Below are 21744 nucleotides of genomic sequence, written 5' to 3'. Positions count from 1 at the left end.
ATTGTTCTGTATGGAGCAATATATGGGCTTGTTATTCTGTATGGAGCGCTATGTGGTGCTCACAATACTGTATGGAGGACTATGTGGTGCCCATAATACTGTATGGAGCAATATATGGGGCTTATTATTCTGTATGGAGAAATATATGGGGCTCAGTATTCTGTTTGGAGGGCTATGTAGTACCCATAATACTGTATGGAGAAATATATGAGGCTCATTATACTGTATGCGGTAATATATGGGGCTCATTATTCTGTATGTAGCAATATATGGGGCATGTTCTGTATGGAGCACTATGTGGTGCCCATAATAATGTATGGAGCAATATATGGGGCTTATTATTCTGTATGGAGCAATATATGGGGCTCATTATACTGTATGGAGCAATATATGGGGTTCATTATAATGTGTGGAGGGCTATGTGGTGCCCATAATACTGTATGGAGCAATATATGGGGTTCATTATAATGTGTGGGGGCTATGTGGTGCCCACAATACTGTATAGATGACTATGTGGTGCCCATAATATTGTATGGAGCAATATATGGGGCTCATTACACTGTATGGAGCAATATATGGGGCTCATTATACTGTATGGAGCAATATATGGGGCTCATTATACTGTATGGAGCAATTTATGGGGTTCATTATAATGTGTGGAGGACTATGTGGTGCCCATAATACTGTATGGAGCAATATATGGGGCTCATTTTTCAGTATGGAGCAATATATGGGGCTCATTATACTGTATGGAGCAATATATGGGGCTCATTATGCTGTATGGAGCAATATATGGGGTTCATTATAATGTGTGGAGGGCTATGTGGTGCCCATAATACTGTATGGAGCAATATATGGGGCTCATTATACTGTATGGAGCAATATATGGGGTTCATTGTAATGTGTGGGGGCTATGTAGTGCCCACAATACTGTATAGATGACTATGTGGTGCCCATAATATTGTATGGAGCAATATATGGGGCTCATTATTCTGTATGGGGCAATATATGTGGCTCATTATACTGTATGGAGAAATATATGGGGCTCATTATACTGTATGGAGCAATATATGGGGCTCATTATAATGTGTGGGGGCTATGTGGTGCCCACAATACTGTATGGATGACTATGTGGTGCCCATAATACTGTATGGAGCAATATATGGAGTTATTCTGTATGGAGCAATATATGGGGCTCATTATACTGTGTGGAGCAATATATGGGGTTCATTATAATGTGTGGAGGACTATGTGGTGCCCATAATACTGTATGTAGCAATATATGGGGCTCATTGTTCTGTATGGAGCAATATATGGGCTTGTTATTCTGTATGGAGCGCTCTGTGTTGCCCACAATACTGTATGGTGGACTATGTGGTGCCCATAATACTGTATGGAGCAATATATGGGGCTTATTATTCTGTATGGAGAAATATATGGGGCTCATTATTCTGTTTGGAGGGCTATGTGGTACCCATAATACTGTATGGAGAAATATATGGGGCTCATTATACTGTATGGGGCAATATATGGGGCTCATTATTCTGTATGTAGCAATATATGGGGCATGTTCTGTATGGAGCACTATGTGGTGCCCATAATACTGTATGGAGCAATATATAGGGGGCTTATTGTTCTGTATGGAGCAATATATGGGGCTCATTATACTGTATGGAGCAATATATGGGGCTCATTATACTGTATGGGGCAATATATGGGGCTCATTATTCTGTATGTAGCAATATATGGGGCATGTTCTGTATGGAGCACTATGTGGTGCCCATAATACTGTATGGAGCAATATATGGGGCTCATTATTCAGTATGGAGCAATATATGGGGCTCATTATACTGTATGGAGCAATATATGCGGTTCATTATAATGTGTGAGGACTATGTGGTGCCCACAATACTGTATAGATGACTATGTGGTGCCCATAATATTGTATAGAGCAATATATGGGGCTCATTATTCTGTATGGGGCAATATATGGGGCTCATTATACTGTATGGAGAAATATATGGGGCTCATTATACTGTATTGAGCAATATATGGGGTTCATTATAATGTGTGGGGGCTATGTGGTGCCCACAATACTGTATGGATGACTATGTGGTGCCCATAATACTGTATGGAGCAATATATGGAGTTATTGTGTATGGAGCAATATATGGGGCTCATTATACTGTATGGAGCAATATATGGGGTTCATTATAATTTGTTGAGGGCTATGTGGTGCCCATAATACTGTATGGAGCAATATATGGGGCTCATTATTCAGTATGGAGCAATATATGGGGCTCATTATACTGTATGGAGCAATATATGGGGTTCATTATTCTGTATGGGGGGTTATGTGGTGCCCAGAATACTGTATGGAGGACTATACTGTCTGATTTATGACCTCTTGTAGAATGTACAATAGTTATCACTCATGTAATGTAAGAAGTGAAATCTTTGGCATTGTATACCTATATTTCTTTGCTGCATCTGTGCATTATGAATTGTGGTACGTGTTAAAGAGGCCCACTAAGACTTTCGCCCGGGGCCCACAGAAACCTGGAGCCGGCCCTGTATACACTGCACAATACCACTTCTCCTGTCCTGTTGTCGAAGAGGCGACATTGGACTTTGGAAGGGTCAATGTTGGTTTAGTATTTTCAATATTACTATGGCTAAATAAAAATAAAATATTGGAAAAGCTGTTTAAATGGATTATCCCAAGTAATCCCCTCTCCTCTGGATAGGGGTTAACTTTCCAATTGCTAGAGATCCGACTGCTGGGACTTCCATGATCCTGAAAATCGGAGCTCTGTAGAGCACCATGTAAATGCAGCTGTAGTCGATCATACGCACTGTGGTGCCATTCACATGTGGCTCTTCAAATATCTCCTTTTAGGAGAGTGAGGGGCATGACAAAGTATAGCAAAATTCACTGATCGCGGTGAGGAGTGTTGTAGTTTGTGGGCTGGTGGGGGTTTGTGTGGCAGGGCTGCTTTTTTGTCACAGTCCGGCCCTGAGTGGGGACACGTGATCACTCAGCTGCAGATGCTACAGGGAAACAAAGTAGGGTTTTTTTTATGCTTTTTTCATGGGGCCATAAATACAAGGATAGAGATAACGAACTATGCAGACAAGGATGGGGATGAGAAGCCATGCATACAAGGATGGGGATAAGACACCATGCCTACAAGGATACAGTAGGGATGAGGAGCCATGCAGACAAGGATGGGGATAAGGAGCCATGCAGACAAGGATGGGGATGAGGAACCATGCATACCAGAATAAGGATTAGGGGACAATGCATACATGGCTTATACTTGAGTCAATAAGTTTTCCCAGCTTTTTATGGCAAAATTAGGTGCCTCGGCTTATACACGAGTATATACAGTATATATATTTTTCTAATGTGAGGTCATTATTCAGTATGAAACACTTTGTGGGACCATTATAAAATATGGAGCATCATGTTGGGCCATTATACAGTATGGAGCATCACGTGGGGCCATTATACGGTATGGAGCATCGTTTGGGGCTATTATACTGTATGGAGCATTGTGTGAAGCCATTATACAGTATGGAACATTATGTGAGGCTATTTTACTGTATGGAGCACAATGTGGAGCCATTTTATAGTATGGAGCACCATGGGGGGTCATTGTTCTGCATGGAGCACTATGTGACCCTACTGTATCCCATCCCTCAGTTCACCCAGCAAAGAATGTTGACCCCATCACAGTATGATTCTCCAACTGTAATTCCCACACAACCCTCCATACAGTATAATGGGCACACAAAGTCCTCCATACAGTACAATGGCTCCACATAGTCCTCCATGCAGTGTAATGGCCCCCACATACTGTAGTCCTGCATAAAGTGTAATGGCCCCACATGATGCTCCATACTGTATAATAGCCTCACATAGTGCTCCATTCTGTATAATGGCCCCACACAGTGCTCCATGCTGTATAATGGCCCACCTTTTTTTTTTCTTTGTGCGGAGGTGTGCGCCTGTAATCCTATCCCATCCTGATGAATTTATATATATAAATCACTAAACTATTAGATTATCACTAAGTGAGAATTCACATTGTAATATGTTTGTATAAGATGGATGTATCATAGGGTTAATCCAGTGAGGTACTATTACTAACCTTGAATTAGTGATGCTGGTATTACAGCTGATTCTGGTGGGTGTTACCCAAGGCAGCCTTCTTTGGTTGCTTTTCCTTGATAAGTGCAACATTTATCCAGTATTTTATGCTATGATTAAGGGTCAAATATGATCCGAAACGCGTAAGCCCACACATGCTTTTATTACATGATATTGTAATTTTTAATGATGGACTAAATAAAGGATTTTTTTAATTTTTCTATATCGTGTGCTGGAACTACAAAAGTTTTTTTCACTCAGAATTTTCTCCCAGATGGGGATGGATTTATTCCGTGCACCGAGATCATGGAAAGGAGGACTGGGCAGGCTGGATCAGATGAGCTGAAGATCAATTCTATAATGCTCCATACAGTATAATAGCCCCAAACGATCCTCCATACTGTATAATGGCCTTACACAATGCTCCATACTGTATAATGGCCCCACACGATGCTTCATACTTTATAATGTCCTCACGTGATGCTCCATACTGTATAATGTGGCCACATAGTGCTCCATACAGTAAAAAAAACATATGATACTATTTCTACTGTGGTGAAATTGATGCCACTATGTTGGTGTCTGCTAATAATTTTTGGAAATGTGAATACTCCTGGTTGGTTGTCCATCTGCTCAAATGGGTATAGGGGAAAACCTGTTGGTCCCTATTATACTATTTCTACACTCGTGAAATTGATGCCACTTCTGGGTGTAAGGCCCTCATTTCTTTAACATAATGATCTGCGTAAACGGAGGGTCCTGATGCCATTTTTTGTTTTGCCCATTCTGCAAATTCAGCATGCCGATCTGGGTCACCAACCATTCCCATTTTTTGTAGGTGTATCCATATAAATGGTCCACCCTGTAGTTGTACTGTGATGAATTTGATGCCACTTCTGTGGTGTAAGGCCCACATTTGCTTAAATGTGAACACTTTGGGTGTCCATCTGCTGGATTAGGTGTAGTTGAAGACCTGTCGGTCCCTATTATACTATTTCTACTGTGGTGAAATTGATGCCACTTTGGTAGTGTCTGCCACTAATTTTTGGAAATGTGGACACTCCTGTTTGGGTATCCTTCATGTGTATTGCCTGTAGCAGTAGGCCTCCGAGACCGTCAGGTCTCCACATCCTTGGACTCAACTACCCGTGTTACTATCCTTAAATTTTTCTGACAATGGTAGTCTACGAAACTGATATTTGTGCCATCTGAGTGTAGCTCAGCATAAAAGCAGGTAGAGGTGTTGCATGTGGTATCAGAGCTCCCAGCAAAGGAGGCCTACACCGATCCCTCACCCACCTCTTCTTACTGCAGTGTGCAATTGAAAGCTGTAAATGCTGTCCCAGACCCGGTACCTCATGCCTGGCTGATTGCTGCAGTGCCATGTCACAATTTGCACTGTGGGTGAATTAAGGTCACTTTCCTGGTGTCTGCCCCTCATTTTATGTGTTTTGGCAGCATTTGGGGCCGCTATAAGGTGCTGTTTTTGCCTCCCACTGACATGAACAGCGTTCGGCTATGTTCGGCGAATATTTGACAAATTATTCGATGAATATTGCAAATTCAGTGATCATAATCCAAACAGGACATTGAAATATCCTCTCATCTCTAATATTGAACTCAATTTTGGTTTTCACCCCTTTGAAGAGAGGCCCAGGAGAAGTGGAGAACTTGAACCAACACATCACATTTTTGTAAGTCAGAAAGAATACGCTGCTGCCATTGCCCTGGAACTGCTGCTATTGCCTTGGGATACAGGAGGCCTTAAAGTTTCTCCTAGGAGGACATGCCATGATGTGAAAAGGAGATTGTATTAAAGCGGGCTATAGACAATAGAATTGAGGATGCCTCTTTGGGTCCGTTTCTTTTTTCAGGCTTCAAGTTCTGGGAGAATCATTATTATTATTAATTTATATAGCACCATTGATTCCATGGTGCTGTACATAAGAAGGGGTTACAAACAAATTACAGATATCACTTACAGTAAACAAACTAACAATCACAGACTGATACAGAGGGGAGAGGACCCTGCCTTTCCGTGCTTACGTGCTACAGGATGGTGGGGAAGGAGACAGTAGGTTGGCGGGTTGCAGCAGTTCCGGTGTTGGTTGAGGTGATATCTCCAGTAGTGGTGAGGAGGTAGCGGGGTCATTGCAGGCTGTACATTGCAGACTAGTACTAAGGTCTTCAAAACTTTTAGTACAAAAAAATTCACATATGGGTAGGATGGTGCTCATTGAAACAGGTGGTAATAGAGAACTGAGAACCTCTGGCCCTCTATGATAAATCTGAATAGGTGCAGGTGAAATTGTGTTAGTGCCCATATGAAGTTGCTTCACTGTCCCTTTTATAGATCAATAGGGGTCTGCTTTTGAGGTTATTGGTTTCATTTAGTAGGCAGCCTACAAGTTAGGCCAGGGTCACACTAACCGACGCAATATACGGTCAGTATTTTGCATGCGTAATACGGATGACTGACCCCTAAATAGTGCTCCGTATGTCATCCGTAATCAAGGTGTGGTCGCGTATTTTGCGCATGTCAGTATCCGTATGTAATCCGTATGGCGAGATTTTCTCGCAGGCTTGCAAAATGGACATATAATGGAGCCCTATGACAGGGTTTCTAACAGAAACCAAAGAATAGATATAGACACATAGAATGCATATATATATATATACAGTGGGGCAAAAAAGTATTTAGTCAGTCAGCAATAGTGCAAGTTCCACCACTTAAAAAGATGAGAGGCGTCTGTAATTTACATCATAGGTAGACCTCAACTATGGGAGACAAACTGAGAAAAAAAAATCCAGAAAATCACATTGTCTGGTTTTTTTTCATTTTATTTGCATATTATGGTGGAAAATAAGTATTTGGTCAGAAACAAGCAATCAAGATTTCTGGCTCTCACAGACCTGTAACTTCTTCTTTAAGAGTCTCCTCTTTCCTCCACTCATTACCTGTAGTAATGGCACCTGTTTAAACTTGTTATCAGTATAAAAAGACACCTGTGCACACCCTCAAACAGTCTGACTCCAAACTCCACTATGGTGAAGACCAAAGAGCTGTCAAAGGACACCAGAAACAAAATTGTAGCCCTGCACCAGGCTGGGAAGACTGAATCTGCAATAGCCAACCAGCTTGGAGTGAAGAAATCAACTGTGGGAGCAATAATTAGAAAATGGAAGACATACAAGACCACTGATAATCTCCCTCGATCTGGTGCTCAACGCAAAATCCCACCCCGTGGGGTCAGAATGATCACAAGAACGGTGAGCAAAAATCCCAGAACCACGCGAGGGGACCTAGTGAATGAACTGCAGAGAGCTGGGACCAATGTAACAAGGCCTACCATAAGTAACACACTACGCCACCATGGACTCAGATCCTGCAGTGCCAGACGTGTCCCACTGCTTAAGCCTGTACATGTCCGGGCCCATCTGAAGTTTGCTAGAGAGCATTTGGATGATCCAGAGGAGTTTTGGGAGAATGTCCTATGGTCTGATGAAACCAAACTGGAACTGTTTGGTAGAAACACAACTTGTCGTGTTTGGAGGAAAAAGAATACTGAGTTGCATCCATCAAACACCATACCTACTGTAAAGCATGGTGGTGGAAACATCATGCTTTGGGGCTGTTTCTATGCAAAGGGGCCAGGACGACTGATCCGGGTACATGAAAGAATGAATGGGGCCATGTATCGTGAGATTTTGAGTGCAAACCTCCTTCCATCAGCAAGGGCATTGAAGATGAAACGTGGCTGGGTCTTTCAACATGACAATGATCCAAAGAACACCGCCAGGGCAACGAAGGAGTGGCTTCGTAAGAAGCATTTCAAGGTCCTGGAGTGGCCTAGCCAGTCTCCAGATCTCAACCCTATAGAAAACCTTTGGAGGGAGTTGAAAGTCCGTGTTGCCAAGCGAAAAGCCAAAAACATCACTGCTCTAGAGGAGATCTGCATGGAGGAATGGGCCAACATACCAACAACAGTGTGTGGCAACCTTGTGAAGACTTACCGAAAACGTTTGACCTCTGTCATTGCCAACAAAGGATATATCACAAAGTATTGAGATGAAATTTTGTTTCTGACCAAATACTTATTTTCCACCATAATATGCAAATAAAATGAAAAAAAAACAGACAATGTGATTTTCTGGATTTTTTTTTCTCAGTTTGTCTCCCATAGTTGAGGTCTACCTATGATGTAAATTACAGACGCCTCTCATCTTTTTAAGTGGTGGAACTTGCACTATTGCTGACTGACTAAATACTTTTTTGCCCCACTGTATATGTGTATTCTATGTGTCTAATACTATTCTTTCGTTTCTTTATTAAACCTGTCAGTGTGAGTTTACTGTATAGCGCACTGAATTGCCGGCTTTTCTAAAAGACACCGGGTGCGTATTTCTCGCAAGTCACATGTGTGGTCCGTGTGTAATCCGTATTTTTTGCGCACCCACAGACTTGCATTGGCGTACTACGGCCGTAGTACGCTGACAATCGCAGCATGCTGCGATTGGCACGGACCGTAGAATACGGATGAGAAATATACGGCTGGTGCGAGGGACCCCATAGAGAATCATTGGTCCGTGTCTAATGCGTGCTTTTAGCGCCTCTCACTCGGCCGTATTCCTCGCCAGTGTGACCCCGGCCTTATAGGTAAAAACGGATTAAAAACATATGTGACATGCACAAGTGTGAACAAGTCGGTCAGACAGTGTTCACACCACCCGCTGGCTGAAACACAACAAGAAAACACAAAATGACAAATTTGAAAAAATACTCTGCAGTAAAAAAAATATGACAGTAATCAGCAAGTGCTGGATAACAAATACAGGGTATTTAGTTGATAAATTTTTTGCAAAAACTGTATAGTTACCGTGACGTGGTGGAGTATTTTTGCAAATTTGTCATTTTGTGTTTTCTTGTTGTGTTTCAGCCAGCGGGTGGTGTGAACACTGTCTGACCGACTTGTTCACACTTGTGCATGTCACATATGTTTTTAATCTGTTTTTTCCTTGCTCAGTAAGGTTTAGGAGACCCCACCCCTCTCTTGTGTGTCATGCACATAAATGAGCTGTCTCGTACCACGAGCCCATACTGGGGGGCGTTCATTTAGACACTGTTCACATGTTCAGGTTTTAACCCCTTAAGCCCCAAGGGTGGTTTGCACATTCATGACCGGGCCAATTTTTACAATTCTGACCACTGTCCCTTTATGAGGTAATAACTCTGAAACGCTTCCATGGATCCCGGGGATTCTGACATTGTTTTCTTGTGACATATTGTACTTCATGTTAGTGGTAAAATTTCACTCAAATAACTTGCGTTTATTTGTGAAAAAAATGGAAATTTGGCAAAAATTTTGAAAATTTTGCAGTTTTCCAAATTTGAATTTTTATGCCCTTAAATCACAGAGATACGGCACACAAAAAACTTGATAAGTAACATTTCCCACATGTTTACTTTACATCATCACAATTTTGGAACCAATATTTTTTTTTGTTAGGAAGTTATAAGGGTTAAAAATTGACCAGCGATTTCTCATTTTTGCAACACCATTTTATTTTTACGGACCACATCACATTTGAAGCCATTTTGAGGGGTCTATATGATAGAAAATACCCAAAATTGACACCATTCTAAAAACTGCACTCCTTAAGGTGCTCAAAACCACATTCAAGAAGTTTATTAACCCTTTAGGTGCGTCACAGGAATTTTTTGAATATTTAAAAAAAATGAACATTTAACTTTTTTTCACAAAAATAATACTTAAGGTTCAATTTTTTTTATTTTACCAAGGGTAACAGGAGAAATTGGATGGCAAAATGTATTGAGCAATTTGTCCTGAGTACGCTGATACCTGATATGTGGGGGGGAACCACTGTTTTGGCGCATGGCTGAGCTCAGAAGGGAAGGAGCGCCGTTTGACTTTTTCAATGAAAAATTGGCTGGAATTCAGATCGGACGCCATGTCACATTTGGAGAGCCCCTGATGTACCTAAACAGTGGAAACCCCCCATAAGTGACCGCATTTTCGAAACTAGACCCCCCAAGGAAATTATCTAGATAAGTGGTGAGAACTTTGAACCCACAAGGGCTTCACAGAAGTTTATAACGTACAGCGGTACAATTAAAAAATCATATTTTTTCCACAAAAATTATCTTTTCACCCCCAATTTTTATTTTCCCAAGGGTAACAGGACCCTAAAAGTTATTGTGCAATTTGTCCTGAGTACGCTGATACCCCACATGTGGGGGTAAACCACTATTTGGGCGCATGGCAGAGCTCGGAAGGGAAGCAGCGCCATTTGACGTTTTTGGCTGGAATTGAGATCGGACACCATGTCGCGATTGGAAAACCCCTGATGTACCAAAACAGCGGAAACCCCCCACAAATGACACCATTTTGGAAACTAGACCCCCCAAGGAACTTATCTAGATGTGTGGTAAGAACTTTGAACCCCCAAGGGCTTCACAGAAGTTTATAACATACAGCCGTACAACTAAAAAAATCATATTTTTTCCACAAAAATGATCTTTTCAACCTCAATTCTTATTTTTCCAAGGGTAACATGACCATAAAAGTTATTGAGCAATTTGTCCTGAGTACTCTGATACCCCATATATGGGGGTAGACCAGTATTTGGGCGCATGGCAGAGCTCGGAAGGGAAGCAGCGCCATTTGACGTTTTTGGCTGGAATTGAGATCGGTCACCATGTCGCGTTTGGAGAGCCCCTGATGTACCAAAACAGTGGAAACCCCCCTTAAATGACACCACTTTGGAAACTAGACCCCCGGAACTTATCTAGATGTGTGGTGAGCACTTTTACCCCTCCAGTGCTTCACAGAAGTTGGGCTCGGAAGGGAAATAGTGACGTTTTGGAATGCAGACTTTGATGGAATGGTCTGCGGGTGTCACGTTTCCTTTGGAGAGCCCCTAATGTACCTAAACAGTGGAATCCCCCCACAAGTGACCCCATTTTGGAAACTAGACCCCCTAAGGAACTCATCTAGATGTGTGGTGAGCACTTTGAACCCCCCAGTGCTTCATAGAAGTTTATAACGACCGGGCGTGAAAATAAAAAAATCGTATTTTTTCAACAAACATGATCTTTTAGTCCCCATTTTTTTTATTTTCCCAAGGGTAACAGGAGAAATTGGACCCCAAAAGTTGTTGTCCAATTTGTCCTGAGTACGCTGACACCCCATATGTGGGATAAAACTACTGTATGGGCACACGTCGGGGCTCGAAAGGGAAGTAGTGACGTTTTGGAATGCAGACTTTGATGGAATGGTCTGTGGGTGTCATGTTGCCTTTGGAGAGCCCCTAATGTACCTAAACAGTGGAAACCCCCCACAAATGACCCCATTTTTGGAAACTAGACCCCCTAAGGAACTTATCTAGATGTGTGGTGAGCACTTTGAACCCCCCAGTGCTTCATAGAAGTTTATAACGACCGGGCGTGAAAATAAAAAAATCGTATTTTTTCCACAAACATGATCAATTAGTCTCCAATTTTTTTATTTTCCCAAGGGTAACAGGAGAAATTGGACCCCAAAAGTTGTTGTCCAATTTTTCCTGAGTACCCTGATACCTCATATGTGGGAGAAAACTACTGTATGGGCCCACGTCGGGTCTCGGAAGGGAAGTAGTGATGTTTTGGAATGCAGACTTTGATGGAATGGTCTGCGGATGTCATGTGCGTTTGGAGAGCCCCTGATGTACCTAAACTATTGAAACTCCCCAAAAGTGACCCCATTTTGGAAACTAGACCCCCCATGGAACTTATCTAGATGTGTAGTGAGCACTTTGAACCCCCAAGTGCTTCACAGAAGTTTATTCTCCCGGGCGTGAAAATAAAGAAATAATTTTTTTCCACAAAAATGATATTTTTGCCCCCAATTTTTTATTTTCCTGAGGGTAACAGGAGAAATTGGACCCCAAAAGTTGTTTTGCAATTTGTCCTGAGTAGGCTGATACCCTACATGTGGGGGTAAAACACTGTTTGGGCGCATGGCAGAGCTTGGAAGGGAAGGACCACCATTTGACTTTTTCAACTCAGAATTGGCTGGAATTGAGATCAGACGCCATGTTGCATTTGGAGAGCCCCTGATGCGCCCAAGCAGTGGAAACCCCCAATTCTAACTCCATCCCTAACCCCAACACACCCCTAATCTCAGCCCTAACCGTAGCCCTAACCCTAACCCTAGCCCTAACCCTAGCCCTAGTCCTAACCCTAGCCCTGGCACTAACCCTAGCTCTAGCCCTAACCCTAATGGGAAAATGGAAATAAATACATTTTCTTTTAATTTTATAATTTTTCCCTAGCTAAGTGGGTGATAATGTTGGGGTTTGATTTACTATTTATGGCGGGATTTTATGCTTGGCAGCTGTCACACGCTAAAAGACGCTTTTTGTTGTAAAAATAGTTTTAGCATCACCACATATTGAGAGCTATAATTTTTCCGTATTTTGACCCACCGAGTCATGTGAGGTCTTATTTTTTGCGGGACGAGTTGACGTTTTTATTCATACCATTTTTGGGCACATGACATTTTTTGATCGCTTTTTATTCCGATTTTTGGGACGCAGAATGAACAAAAACCAGCGTTTCATGAATTTCTTTTGGGGGGGTGCGTTTACACCGTTCCGCGTGCGATAAACTTGATAAAGCGGCTTTATTCGTCGGGTCAGTACGGTTACAGCGATACCTCATTTAGGTCTTTTTTTATGCTTTGTCGGTTTTATGCAATGAAAACTATTTTATATAAAAAATAATTATTTTTGCATCGCTTTATTCTGCGAGCTATAACTTTTTTATTTTTTCATTGATCATGCTGTATGGTGAGTCGTTTTTTGCGGGACAAGATGACGTTTTCAGAGGTACCATGGATATTTATATGCGTCTTTTTGATCGTACGTTATTGCACTTTTTGTTCGGCAGTATGATAATAAATCATTATTTTTTGCTTCGTTTTTTATTTTTATTTTTTAAGGGGTTCGCTAAAGGGGTTAACTAATGGGACAGTTTTATAGGGCAGGTCATTATGGACGCGGCGACACCAAATATGTGTACTTTTATTGTTTTTTTATTTCCAAAAAATGAATTTATTGGGGGAATATTTTTTTTTTTCTAATTTATTTGGCGATTTTTTAAAATTATTTTAACTTTTTTTTTTTTTTAACTTTATTACATTGTCCCAGCTGGGACATCACTGTCCTGTGACAGATCGCTGATCTGTCACATCACAGATCACTGTGACAGATCAGCGATCTGTCACAGGCACTGCACAGGCTTCCTCCTTGCCTGCGCTTTGCAGGCACTGAGGAAGTCGGCTCCCTGCAGGCACCCGAAGGTCCCCGTCACCATCTTGGATTCGGGGGCCTACAGGGATGGAGCCCCCCGCAGCAGCGCTACACATTGCGCTGCCGTGGAGGCTCAAGGAAGCACGGAGGGAGCCCCCTCCCTGCCGATGCTTCCCTTTAACCCCTGGTACACCGCAATCGTGTTTGATCATGGTGTTCAAGGGGTTAACGTGTCGGGGGCGGTCCGTGACCACCCCTGACACATTGTGCTGGGTGTCAGCTGTGATAATCAGCTGACACCCGGCCGCGATCAGCGGCGCTCACCACATGGGCGCCGCTGATCGCTATGACGTACTATCCCGTCCCTGGGAATTAAGTCCCAGGGCACATGAACGGGATAGTACGTCATATGGGATTAAGGAGTTAAATACATTAGATAGGGACTGCTCCGTGAAGGGTTACCGTGACGTGGTGGAGCAGCTTGCTATACAGTTTTTGCAAAAAATGTATCGACTAAATACCCTGTATTTGTTATCCAGCACTTGCTGATGACTGTCATATTTTTTTACTGCAGAGTATTTTTGCAAATTTTTCGTTTTGTGTTTTCTTGTTGTGTTTCAGCCAGCGGGTGGCGTGAACACTGTCTGACTGACTTGTTCACACTTGTGCATGTCACATATGTTTTTAATCCATTTTTTCCTTGCTCAGCATGGTTTGGGAGACCCCACCCCTCTCTTGTGTGACATGCACAGAAATGAGCTGTCTTGCACCAGGAGCCCATACTGGGGGGCGCGTGTCTGTATCTTGTTCATTTAGACACTGTTCACATGTTCAGGTTTTAAATCCATTAGATAGGGACTGCTCCGTGAAGGGTTACCGTGACGTGGTGGAGCAGCTTGCTATACAGTTTTTGCAAAAAATGTATCCACTAAATACCCTGTATTTGTTATCCAGCACTTGCTGATTACTGTCATATTTTTTTACTGCAGAGTATTTTTGCAAATTTGTCATTTTGTGTTTTCTTGTTAAGTTATAGGTAAAGTATGAATATGAATGCATATGTTTGTGGTATAACATATACAGTATATATATATATACTCAAAAGTTTGCATACCCCAGCAGAATTTTTGCTTTCTTGGCCTTTTTCAGAGAATATGAATGATAACACCAAAGCTTTTTCTCCAATCATGGTTAGTGGTTGGGGGACGCCATTTATTGTTAAACTGCTGTGTTTTCTCTTTTTAAATCATAATCACAGCCCAAAACATCCTCATGACCCTGATCAAAAGTTCACACAAACTGGTGATTTTGACTTGATAACATGTGCGGAAGTTGACACAGATGGGTTTCAATGGCTCCTAAAGGTAACATCTTCACCTGTGACCTGTTTGCTTGTAATCAGTGTGTGTGCATAAAAGCTGAATGAGTTTCTGGGATCCAGACAGGCTCTTTCATCTTTCATCCAGCCACTGATGTTTCTGGATTGTGAGTCATGGGGAAAGCAAAAGACTTGTCAATGGATCTACAGGAAAAGGTATACAGGAACTGTATAAAACAGGAAATGGATACACAAAAATATCCAAGAAATTGATAATGCCAGTTAGCAGCATTGAAACTGTAATTAACAAATGGAAAATCAGGAGCTCTGTAAAAACAAAACCATTGTCAGGTAGACTAACAAAAATTTTGTCCACAACTGCCAGGAAAATTGTTCGGAATGCAAAAAAACCCCCACATATAACATCAGCTGAAATACTGGACTCTCTGAAAACTAGCGATGTGGCTGTTTCAAGATGCGCAATAAGGAGGCACTTGAAGAAAAATGGGCTGGATGGCCGAGTTGCCAAAAGAAAGCCATTACTGCGGAAATGCCACAAAGTATCTCTCCTACAATATGAAAAACAGCATATTTAGAGTGATGAGACCAAAATTAAACATTTTGGCCACAACCATAAACGTTACATTTGGAGAAAGATCAACAAGGTCTATGATGAAAGTAACACCATTCCTATTGTAAAGCATGGAGGTGGATCGCTGATGTTTTGGGGATGTGTGAGCTACAAGTCGCAGGAAACTCGGTCAAAGTTGAAGGAAAGATGAATGCAGCACGTTATCAGCAAACACTGCTGCGCATGGGGCATACTTCGATGTTCCAACATGACAGCGATCCAAAACACAAGGCCAAGTCGACCTGTCATTGGCTACAGCAGAACAAAGTGAAGGTTCTGGAGTGGCCATCTCAGTCTCCTGACCTCAATATCATTAAGCAACTCTGGGGAGATCTCAAGTGCGCAGTTCATGCTAGACAGCCCATGAATATACAGGAACTGGAGGCTTTTTGCCAAGAATAGTGGGCAGCTTTACCATCTGAGAAAATAAAGAACCTCATCCACAACTCTCACAAAAGACCTCAAGCTGTCATTGATGTTAGAGGAGGCAATGCACGGTATTAAGAAATGTGGTATGTAAACTTTTCATCAGGGTCATTTGGATGTTTTGGGTTGTGATTATAATTTAAAAAGAGAAAACACAGTAGTTTGACAATAAATGCCTTAACAAAAACTGTTATTCTCTGAAAAAAGGCCAAGAAAGCAAAAATTCTGCTGGGGTATGTAAACTTTTGAGCACAACTGTATATACAGTGCCTTGCAAAAGTATTCAGCCCCACTGGAACTTTTCAACCTTTTCCCACATATCATGCTTCAAACATAAAGATACCAAATGTAAATTTTTGGTGAAGAATCAACAACAAGTGGGATACAATTGTGAAGTTGAACGAAATTTGATGGTTATTTTAATTTTTTGTGGAAATTCAAAAACTGAAAAGTGGGGCGTGCAATATTATTCGGCCCCTTTACTTTCAGTGCAGCAAACTCACTCCAGAATTTCATTGTGGATCTCTGAATGATCCAATGTTATCCTAAATGACTAATGATGATGAATATAATCCACCTGTGTGTAATCAAGTCTCCGTATAAATGCACCTGCTCTGTGATAGTCTCAGAGGTCTGTTTGAAGCACAGAGAGCATCATGAAGACCAAGGAACACAACAGGCAGGTCCATGATACTGTTGTGGAGAAGTTAAAAGCCAGATTTGGACACAAAATGATTTCCCAAACTTTAAACATCCCAAGGAGCACTGTGCAAGCAATCATATTGAAATGGAAGGAGTATCATACCACTGCAAATCTACCAAGACCTGGCTGTCCCTCTAAACTTTCATCTCAAACAAGGAGTAGACTGACAAGAGATGCAGCCAAGAGACCCATGATCACGCTGGATGAACTGCAGAGATCTACAGCTGAGGTGGGACAGTCTGTCCATAGGACAACAATCAGTCGTACACTGCACAAATCTGTCTTTATGGAAGAGTGGCAAGAAGAAAGCCATTTCTCAAAGATATCCATAAAAAGTGTTGTTTAAAGTTTGCAACAAGCCACCTGGGATACACACCAAACATGTGGAAGAAGGTGCTCTGGTCAGATGAAACCAAAATCGAACTTCTTGGCAACAATGCCAAATGATATGTTTGGTGTAAAGGCAACACAGCTCATCACCCTGAAAACACCATCCCCATTGTCAAACATGGTGGCAGCATCGTGGCCTGCTTTTCTTCAGCGGGGACAGGGAAGTTGGTTAAAATTGATGGGAAGATGGATGGAGCCAAATACAGGACCATTCTTGAAGAAAACCTGTTGGAGTCTGCAAAAGACCTGAGACTGGGATGGAGATTTGTCTTCCAACAAGACAATGATCCCAAACATAAAGCAAAATCTACAATGGAATGGATCACAAATAAACGTATCCAGGTGATAGAATGGCCAAGTCAAAGTCCAGACCTGAGTCCAATCGAGAATCTGTGGAAAGAGCTGAAAACTGCTGTTCACAAACGATCTCCATCAAACCTCACTGAGCTCGAGCTGTTTGCCAAGGAAGAATGGGCAAGAATTTCAGTCTCTCGATGTACAAAACTGATAGAGACATACCCCAAGTGACTTGCAGCTGTAATCGCAGGAAAAGATGGCGCAACAAAGTATTAAGTTAAAGGGGCCGAATAATATTGCACGCCCCACTTTTCAGTTTTTGAATTTCCACAAAAATTTAAAATAACCAATAAATTTCATTCAACTTTACAATTGTGTTCCACTTGTTGATTCTTCACCAAAAATTTACATTTGGTATCTTTATGTTTGAAGCATGATATTTGGGAAAAGGTTGAAAAGTTCCAGGGGGCTGAATACTTATGCAAGGCACTGTGTATATATATATATATATATATATATATACACACACATATATGGTATATATAATTAATCACATCTAAAATTGGTTGAATTGAAAAAAAGTGAGAATTGGATGGTAAAGACTGTAAAAATTTGGTGCACTTGGAGGGAAAAGGTGAAAACTGTGAGTGAACATTTAGCATTTTGTTGTCAGGAGTCCACAACCTTAGCATCTCAGCGCATGTCGGGCATCTCAGAAGACAGTTGATCAAAGCTCTAGATATGAAACTAAATCAATAACACAAAGAAAAATAAAAGCTCTTCACCTTTGCCTTATGGTTTCCAAATGCTGCACATTTTTCTAAATAAATGTACATGTCACTCTGGTGAAGCAAATAAGACATGAATGGATCTCTTCCGTTACATGAACACCACAATATTCTCTCGCAAAAAATATAAAAGCCCTGGGGTTAGTTGGGACAGGACTAGAAATATCACTGTGAAAATCTGACTTGTCGGGGCTAGAAGTGGGCTATCAGTGAGATTTGTTCTATTTTATTTTTGACAGTTTTGAAGAATGATAGCGGCAGCAGCACCTACTTGACTTGCAAATGATCCAGATATATAGCATAGATAAGAAAACACTACAAAATGAATAAAATAATGGTAGTTAATGAGACACAGAAATCTATTTACAATTATGCATCTATGAGTTACACCTTTATGTTGACTTTGCATACTTTAATTTTAGATGTTCTACCATTCTTGTAGACTAGTGTCACATTCTGTAATTTTAACTTTATTCTTTAATTTTAATTTCATTTGCGACTTTTAGAAAACATTTCAGGTGCAAATAAATAGAAAAGATATATTTTTTCATTGTCCACTCAAAAATGTGTCATTTATAGTACTTTTGTCCTCTAATTTGGCTAAGGGACCACTGTAACCTACTGTACAGTGGTATGCAAAAGTATTCACCTCCCCCTTGGCATTTTATTTTTCATGTTTTGCTACCCCACAACCTTAAATTTCTCAGTTATGTTTGAGGGTTTGCAATTTTTAATTTGATCCCATACATTTAACATATGCCTATATTTTTCTTACGTCACCGATGCATCACACACAAATTGGATTACAAAAATATTTAACCGCAGGTTCTAATGTAACAAAATAGATAGAAAGCCTAGGGGGTGAATACTTTTGCAAGCCACTGTAGATGTTTTATAAAAGCATCATAAACCTATCTACCTCTTAGGTAAGTATATAAGATGAAACACACCTTGGGGAACAGTTGGACGTGGGTGTTGATAAACACATGCTTGATAAAACTTTTCCTAGTACCAAGTGATGTAATTGATGCTATGGCATTAGAAATGACATATTAACTTTTTTACACTTTACTATTGGCACTTTTTTTTAATTGCCTTTTTATAATTTGTGATTTGCGCAGCTTTTTCCCCATAGTTACATATATTTACATAGTTGGATAAGTTGAAAAAAGACCTCGGTCCATCAAGTTCAACCTTTCTCCACCAATTGTTCATTTTGTCAGTAAATTAACTATAACCCACAATGTTATGTGTACTGAGGAAATCACCCTTCCCTTTTTTTAAAAGCTGTTATAGTGTCTTCCATTACTAACACTTGTGGTAGGGCATTACACATTCTTTTCCTATTTAGCTGTCAAAATGGCCTTTCTTCCACTTGTAATGAGTGCCCTCTGGCCCTCAGTATAGTCCTTGGAAGGAATAAAGGTATCGTTACACGTAGCGATGCACCAGCGATCCCGACAACGATATGGATCGCTGGTGCATCGCTAAGTGGTCGCTAGTGAGCTGCCACACAGGCAGATCTCACCAGCGACATCGCTGGGGACGGGGGTCGCTACTTACCTGTCAGACGCGGCGATCCTGACGTCCTCCCGCCCGCGTCCACGCGTCGCTCGTCGGCGCCACAGGAAGCCCAGCAGGAAGCGCCCGAAGAGAAATGGTCCAGGAGCTTCTTGCGCGACCAGAGATAATCAGCGGGGGAGCCGGTTGGAGGTAAGTATCACATGTAGCGATATCGCTAGCAATATTGCTGCAACGTCACAAAATCGGTGACTTTACAGCGATATTGCTAGCAATATCGCAGTGTGTAACGGGGGCTTAAATCATGTGCCAGTCCTTTGTACTGACCACATATATATTTATACATGTAAATGAAATCTCCTCTGAGGTGTCTTTTTTTTCTAAGCTAAACAAGCCTATCTTTTCCAACTCTCATCATATGAGAGGCCTTCCATCCCTGGATCCCGAATTCTAGATGTGACCTCACAAATGATATATAGAGGGTTAACAATACATTGGGATCACAGGATTTTATCTTTCTTTTTATACACCCTAAAATCGTGTTTGATTTTGCGGCTGCTGCTTGACATTGAGTGCTGCTGCTCAGCTTACTCGTAACCAGAATAACCAATCCTCCTGTTCTTTAGTCCCAAGTATGCTCCTATTTAATGTAAGTGCAGCTTAGGATTACTCTGTCCTACGTGCATTACTCTACATTTATCTGCATCAAACCTCATTTGCCAAGTGTTAGCCCATTCAGACATCTTATCGAGATTGTTTTTTCAATATTGTACTGCCAAAGTCAGATTTTATTATCCTACATAGTTTGGTGTTGTTAGTAGAGTTGAGCGACTTTTTGGTTTTTTAGGGTCGCGTTTCGTTTCGTGAAACCCGACTTTTCCAAAAGTCGGGTCGAGCAAGATCGTCCGATTATGGGGAAAAGTCGGGGTCGTCCCGAAACACGAAACCCAATGTAAGTCAATGGGGAATAAAAGTCGGCAGTGAGAGGAGGACAGGAAACACACCTACAGTGTCCATTTGAATGCCAAAAGCATCAATTCTTCTTACTTAAGCTTGTCAACCTTAATTAACTTCATAATACAAGTTACGCACTGAAAAATGGGGGTTATTTGGCTAAAGTTGTGGGGGGGGGAGGGCTGGCTCCAGGTTTTCATGTGCCCTGGGCGAAAGAGCGCCCCTTTAACACATACCACTTCTCATCATGCTCCGATACGGCAGAGAAATAGCGGTATAGTACAATGAAAAATACCTCACTTTTTACATCTCATGACGAGGCCCATCTATTTCTCCATACAGAATCATTGGTCCCATATAATGTTTGAAACAGTATATGATGAGCTCCACATAATGCTACAGTATATGTTGGTCCCCATGGATGAAGCTCCACTGTCTTATGGGCCCAAATAATGCTCCAAACATAATGGGCCCCATTTCTAATGCTCTAGTGTATAATGGGCCCTGTAAATGCTGCTCCAGTGTCTGATGTCCACCTTTGGAATGTTCCAGTGTATGGTGGGCCCCATCTATCATTTTCCAGAGTATAGTGCTCCCCAAAAATTGCTGTCCCAACATTGAAAACAATCAAATAAGTCTCCTCGCTAGGGAATCCCTGTACTTGTCTGGATTCCTCGTCGTCCCCATCTTCCATCTCACTGCACAGTATTTCAACTTTGCAAGTGCTGTGATCCTGAGCAAGCAGGGGGGGGCCCACTCGTTGGCGACGGCACTGGCACAGGGCCCCTGATAGTACGGTGGTGTGTCTGATGGCAGGTGGGTCGAACCTGCACTTTCATCTGCAGCTTCCTCTTTGTCACCGTGTAAGATGGAACTGTATATGGAAAGGGTAACCTGAGTTTCATCAGGGTCAGATTCAGGTCGTGTAGCGTGCGAGGGGAATGTAGTGGTCTGGGTCAATGTACCAGCAGATTCATCGAGCAGTGGCTGGGCATCAGTGCACTTGTGTCGCCCCCCAGGAGTACGGTCGCCACAGTGGGAGTGTGATGTCATGCTTGGGAGCAACGAAGGATCTCTCTAGCAGGTTAACTGATTGGGCGGCGTTATTCCCACGAGTCATGACCCTCCAAACAGCGTTCATGAAGGCAAAGTGTTTGTTTTACGTGGGCAGTATGGTTGCAAAGCTGAACCTTAAAGGAATGTCCAGAAGGGCACCACCAGGAGTGGAGCCTACGGTTAAATTCGACTCCACCT

This window comes from Dendrobates tinctorius, unplaced genomic scaffold, assembly GCF_039654945.1.
Source record: "Dendrobates tinctorius isolate UK_male_01 unplaced genomic scaffold, ASM3965494v1 ptg000049l, whole genome shotgun sequence".
Taxonomy (NCBI): domain Eukaryota; kingdom Metazoa; phylum Chordata; class Amphibia; order Anura; family Dendrobatidae; genus Dendrobates; species Dendrobates tinctorius.
This window is presented reverse-complemented; position numbering follows the sequence as displayed.